The 6,161-nt window shown below is 39.7% G+C and overlaps 1 non-coding gene across 1 annotated transcript; it reads right to left on the bottom strand.

Annotated features, from left to right (window-relative positions):
- Positions 1–5,563: 5,563 nt before the first annotated feature.
- TRNAW-CCA (transfer RNA tryptophan (anticodon CCA)) lies at positions 5,564–5,635 on the bottom strand. Its single transcript has one exon. It is a non-coding gene; the product is annotated as a tRNA-Trp (tRNA).
- Between the last annotated feature and the right edge of the window lie 526 nt (positions 5,636–6,161).

The raw sequence follows: 6,161 nt of genomic DNA, 5'->3' as shown, positions 1-6,161 counted from the left end.
TTCTTATCTCTTCTTTCTATTCTCTGGAATTCTGCATTCAGATGCTTATCTCTTTCCTTTTCTCCTTTGCTTTTCATTTCTCTTCTTTTCACAGCTATTTGTGAGGCCTCCCCAGACAGCCATTTTGTTTTTTTGCATTTCTTCTCCATGGGGATGGTCTTGATCCCTGTCTCCTCTACAATGTCATGAAGCTCAATGTCATGAACCATAGTTCATCAGGCACTCTATCTATCAGATCTAGGCCCTTAAATCTATTTCTCACTTCCACTGTATAATCATAAGGGATTTGATTTAGGTCATACCTGAATGGTCTAGGGGTTTTCCTTACTTCCTTCAATTTAAGTCTGAATTTGGCAATAAGGTGTTCATGATCTGAGCCACAGTCAGCTCCTGGTCTTGTTTTTGTTGACTGTATAGAGCTTCTCCATCTTTGGCTGCAAAGAATATAATCAATCTGATTTCGGTGTTAACCATCTGGTGATGTCCATATGTAGAGTCTTCTCTTGTGTTGTTGGAAGAGAGTGTTTGCTATGATGAGTGCATTTTCTTGGCAAAACTCTATTAGTCTTTGCCCTGCTTCATTCCGTATTCCAAGGCCAAATTTGCCTGTTACTCTGGGTGTTTCTTGACTTCCTACTTTTGCATTCCAGTCCCCTATAATGAAAAGGACATCTTTTGGGGGTGTTAGTTCTAAAAGATCCTGTAGGTCTTCATAGAACCGTTCAACTTCAGCTTCTTCAGCGTTACTGGTTGTGGCATAGACTTGGATTACTGTGACATTGAGTGGTTTGCCTTGGAAATGAACACAGATCATTCTGTGATTTTTGAGATTGCATCCAATCACTGCATTTTGGACTCTTTTGTTGACCATGATGGCTACACCATTTCTTCTGAGGGATTTCTGCCCACAGTAGTAGGTATAATGGTCATCTGAGTTAAATTCACTCATTCTAGTCCATTTTAGCTCGCTGATTCCTAGAATGTCGAGCACAATATGTAAAACAATTATCCTCCAATTAAAAATAAATACATTTTAAAATAAAATAAACAAATTAAAAAAAAAAAAGACTGAAGAGTCTAAATATAATTCACGACAAAAATGTCACAAGACTTCTAGGTCGGTGTGGCTGGCAGCCTGCAAATGGACCCCTGATGATGCCTGCCTCTCAGTATTCATGCTTTTTTAAATCTTCTCCTCTCAAGAGCAGGCTAGACCTAGTGACTCACTGTTAATGAATAAAATATGACAGAAGTGATACCATGTCATTCCCAATATTAGATTACAGAAATAACGTGACTTCTGTCTTGATCACTCTGTCTCCTAACTTTTGCTCTAGGGGATGTAAGTAACTAAGTTTGGTGTGTGGAGGGTTAGATAATTTGCTTTTTTAGTTTCACAGATCTGAAGATAAAAGGAACTGTATCCAAAGAATTTTACTTAAGAAACTATATCTGAGGATCCTCATTTGTACCTGAAGCTGATTTATATAAAGTGCTTCTGGACTTTGAGCTGATATTGTAATAAGAGTCGACTTTGGAGGAACTTAGGTGAGGCTGGGTATTTTTTAAATATGTAAGGATTTGAATCACTGGAAGCTAGAGGGTAGGCTGTAGTCAGCATCTGCTAAAATAGTCCTCACTGACCCTTACATCCTGGTCTTTATACACTCGGTAGTCCCCTTTTCACAAATGTGAGCTGTTGCTATGACCCTTTTCTAAGGGTTAAAATTCAGCAAAAGCGATGGAATTAAATTTTCAGAACAGATAATGAAAAAAGACTGACTTTTGCCAGATTTGCCCCCTCTCTCTTTCACCCTCTTTCCAAGTCTTAGCTCTAGAAAAGTAGCTTCAAACGAAAAAATTTGTCTCCTGAAGCAGGGCAAAGGTTAATAGAGTTTTACCAAGAGAATGCACTGGTCATAGCAAACACCCTCTTCCAACAACACAAGAGAAGACTACACATGGACATCACGAGATGGTCAACGACAAAACCAGACTGATTATATTCTTTGCAGCCAGAGATGGAGAAGCTCTATACAATTAGCAAAAACAAGACTGGGAGCTGACTGCGACTCAGATCATGAACTCCTTAGTCCCAAATTCAGACTTAAATTGAAGAAAAAAAAGAAAACCACTAGACCATTCAGGTATGACTTAAACCAAATCCCTTATGAATATACAGTCGAAGTGAGAAATATATTTAAGGGACTAGATCTGGTAGACAGAGTGCCTGATGAACTATGGATGGAGATTCATGAGATTGTACAAGGAGGCAGGATCAAGATCATCCCCAAGAAAAAGAAATGCAAAAAAGCAAAATGGCTGTCTGAGGAGGCCTTACAAATAGCTGTGAAAAGAAGAGAAGTGAAAAGCAAAGGAGAAAAGGGAAGATATAGAATCTGAATGCAGAGTTCCAAAGAATAGCAAGAAAAGATAAGAAAGCCTTCCTCGGCGATCAATGCAAAGAAATAGAGGAAAACAATAGAAGGGGAAAGACTAGAGATCTCTTCAAGAAAATTAGAGATACCAAGGGAACATTTCATGCAAAGATGGGCTCAATAAAGGACAGAAATGGGATGGATCTAACAGAAGCAGAAGATATTAAGAAGAGGTGGCAAGAATACACAGACGAACTGTACAAAAAAGATCTTCAAGACCCAGATAATCACGTTGGTGTGATCACTCACCTGGAGCCAGACATCCTGGAAAGTGAAGTCAAGTGGGCCTTAGAAAGCATCACTATGAACAAAGCTAGTGGAGGTGATGGAATTCCAGTGAAGCTGTTTCAAATCCTGAAAGATGATGCTGTGGAAGTGCTTCACTCAATATGTCAGCACATTTGGAAAACTCAGCAGTGGCCACAGGACTGGAAAATGTCAGTTTTCATTCCAATCCCAAAGAAAGGCAATGCCAAAGAATGCTCAAACTACTGCACAATTGCACTCATCTCACATGCTAGAAAAGTAATGCTCAAAATTCTCCAAGCCAGGCTTCACTGGCTTGAACTATGAACTTCCAGATGTTCGAGCTGGTTTCAGAAAAGGCAGAGGAACCAGAACTCAAATTGTCAACATCCACTGGATCATCAAAAATGCAAGAGAGTTCCCGAAAAACATCTATTTCTGCTTTACTGACTATGCCAAAGCCTTTGACTGTGTGGATCACAGTAAACTGTGCAAAATTCTGAAAGAGATGGGAGTACCAGACCACCTGACCTGCCTCTTGAGAAACCTATATGCAGGTGAGGAAGCAACAGTTCGAACTGGACATGGAACAACAGACTGGTTCCAAATAGGAAAAGGATACGTCAAGGCTGTATATTGTCATCCTGCTTATTTAACTTCTATGTAGAGTACATCATGACAAATGCTGGGCTGGAAGAAGCACTGGCTAGGAGAAGCACAAGCTGGAATTAAGATTGCTGGGAGAAATATCAATAACCTCACATATGCAGATGATACCACCCTTATGGAAGAAAGTGAAGAGGAGCTAAAAAGCCTCTTGATGAAAGTGAAAGAGGAGAGTGAAAAAGTTGGCTTAAAGCTTCCGAAAATGAAGATCATGGCATCCGGTCCCATCACTTCGTGGGAAATAGATGGGGAAACAGTGGAAACAGTGTCAGACTTTATTTTTGGGGGCTCCAAAATCCCTGCAAATGGTGACTGCAGCCACGAAATTAAAAGACACTTACTCCTTGGAAGGAAAGTTATGACCAACCTAGATAGTATATTCAAAAGCAGAGACATTACTTTGTCAACAAAGGTCCATCTAGTCAAGGCTATGGTTTTTCCGGTGGTCATGTATGGATGTGAGAGTTGGACTGTGAAGAAAGCTGAGCACTGAAGAATTGATGCTTTGAACTGTGGTGTTGGAGAAGACTCTTGAGAGTCACTTGGACTGCAAGGAGATCCAACCAGTCCATTCTGAAGGAGATCGGCCCTGGGATTTCTTTGGAAGGACTGATGCTAAAGCTGAAACTCCAATACTTTGGCCACCTCTTGGGAAGAGTTGACTCATTGGAAAAGTCTCTGAAGCTGGGAGGGATTGGGGGCAGTAGGAGAAGGGGATGACAGAGGATGAGATGGCTGGATGGCATCACCAACTTGATGGACATGGGTTTGGGTGAACTCTGCTAGTTGGTGATGGACAGGGAGGCCTGGCGTACTGCGATTCATGTGGTCGCAAAGAATCAGACATGAATGAGCTACGCAACTGAACTGAACTGAACTGATGGAGAGGTCCATTTGGCTGGAAATGACAGGCTAAATATCCAGAGAGGACCTTAGGTCTGTAATGGCGATATGAGTGACCACGAAGTAGCTCTTCTGCCAGTCAAAGCTTGAGGATGGCATAACTACAGTCAATACCTCGATTGCAATTTTTTGACAGACCCTAAGAGGCACCCAGATTGTCTTATTCAGATTCAGGATCTGAAAAAAAAAAAAAAAGTAAGATAAAAATTTTAATTTTATTAAGCTATTGTGTGTTGGGATAATTTATTACACTACAATAGGTAACTGATATAAAGAAATTATAATCAGGGAGCAAAAATCTGTCCAGACATCCTCTCCATCTCTAGTCTCTGCTTGCTTCTCTCATCAGGAGTATCATCCTCAAAAACACAAATTCTCTTAGGGCCCAAATTACTGGGGCACTAACTGACCACACTTCAGTTCATTATTTCCTGGTAACATCAAGCGTGGTCACAGGGGCAACGTCATGCTCTGCAGCCACCATTACTCGTGGATGAGGGCTGGGCCAGTTAAGTGAGTCCTGAAAAGCTAAATACACATGACTTGAGCATAGATGTTAAAACAGGCTCTTTTTTGAGTTTCTTAATGGCATGTTTTTATGACTAATATGACAAACGTCTCCAAATATACATTAAGTTGAAACCTATATTTTCCCACTCTGATGACTTCAGTCATGAATTTTAAATCATGTTGGATCACTCAACTTTGCAGCTTTTGTAAATTGCTTTCTGCTTGCCTGGGGAAACTCTTTATTGAAGGCAGAAATTGCTGTCACTTTCTAAAATATTTAATACAAAGGAATACCAATTAATCCTGATCTGAGTTTCAGAGCCAAACACTCCTTAGGTATAAAGTGAAAATAATAGTACAATTAAGAAGGAAAATGGGGCCTTCTCCACCACACAAGTGAGAGATTTGAAATCATCACTTTGAATAACTCAAGGTAATAATTGAGAAACCATCATATCTGTTAAACATTTATTTGTAATTATTTTAACAACATAAAAGAAAAGTGAAAAACTTTCTAAGTAATTAAATGAAAATGCACATAGCTATAAAAGGATAAAAATTGCACAACAGGCTAAACTTTGTCCTGTTAAAATATTGAATTAGTCCAGAGCATTAAATATAACCAGAATGATTAACAGCACTGAATATGAGTGAAGGCAAAAAAGGGAAAGATTTGATTGAGGGATGAATTTATTTACAAGGCAGCAATGGAGAAACAGACATAGAGAACAGACTTATGGACATGGGGGCAGAAGAGGAGGGAGAGGGTTAGATGTAAGGAAAGAGTTCTCCAGGAGATCTTCCCAACCCAGGGATCGAACCCAGGTCTCCTGCATTGGAGGCAGACGCTTTAACCTCTGAGCCACCAGGGAAGCCCAAACTTACAATACCATATGTAAAAGAGATAGCTAATGGGAATTTGCTGTATGACTCAGGGAACTTAAACAGGGGCTCTGTGACAATCTAGAAGGGTGGGATGGGGAGGGAGATGGGAGGGAGGTTTCGGAGGGAGGGAACATGGGTGTACCTATGACTGATTCTTGTTGATGTTTGCAGAAAACAAGAAAATCCTGTAAAGCAATTATCTTTTCAATTAAAAATTTTGTAAAAGATGAAAGAAATTTTGGTTTTTTCTAGCAAAGAAAAAAATGTAAGAAATAAAGAAATGATCCATATTGATTTTTTTTATAAAATAGCTAAATAGAAAGATATGTACCCAGCTTATTTTAGGAAATAAGTTTCCTAAAGATGGTAGCTCATTGCCTTTGTTTTCTTCCCTTCCTGGTTCCCCTTCCTCATAAGAACAATTTTGCAGGCTTTACCCTGGACATGTGCAAAAATCTAAAGGGCTGGGGAAAATAGTTAATGTAAATCCTTCACTCTGAAGCCTACAAGTAT

This window comes from Ovis canadensis, chromosome 3, assembly GCF_042477335.2.
Source record: "Ovis canadensis isolate MfBH-ARS-UI-01 breed Bighorn chromosome 3, ARS-UI_OviCan_v2, whole genome shotgun sequence".
NCBI lineage: Eukaryota > Metazoa > Chordata > Mammalia > Artiodactyla > Bovidae > Ovis > Ovis canadensis.
The sequence above is the reverse complement of the archived record's forward strand: the minus strand, read 5'-3'. Positions and strand labels throughout refer to the sequence as shown.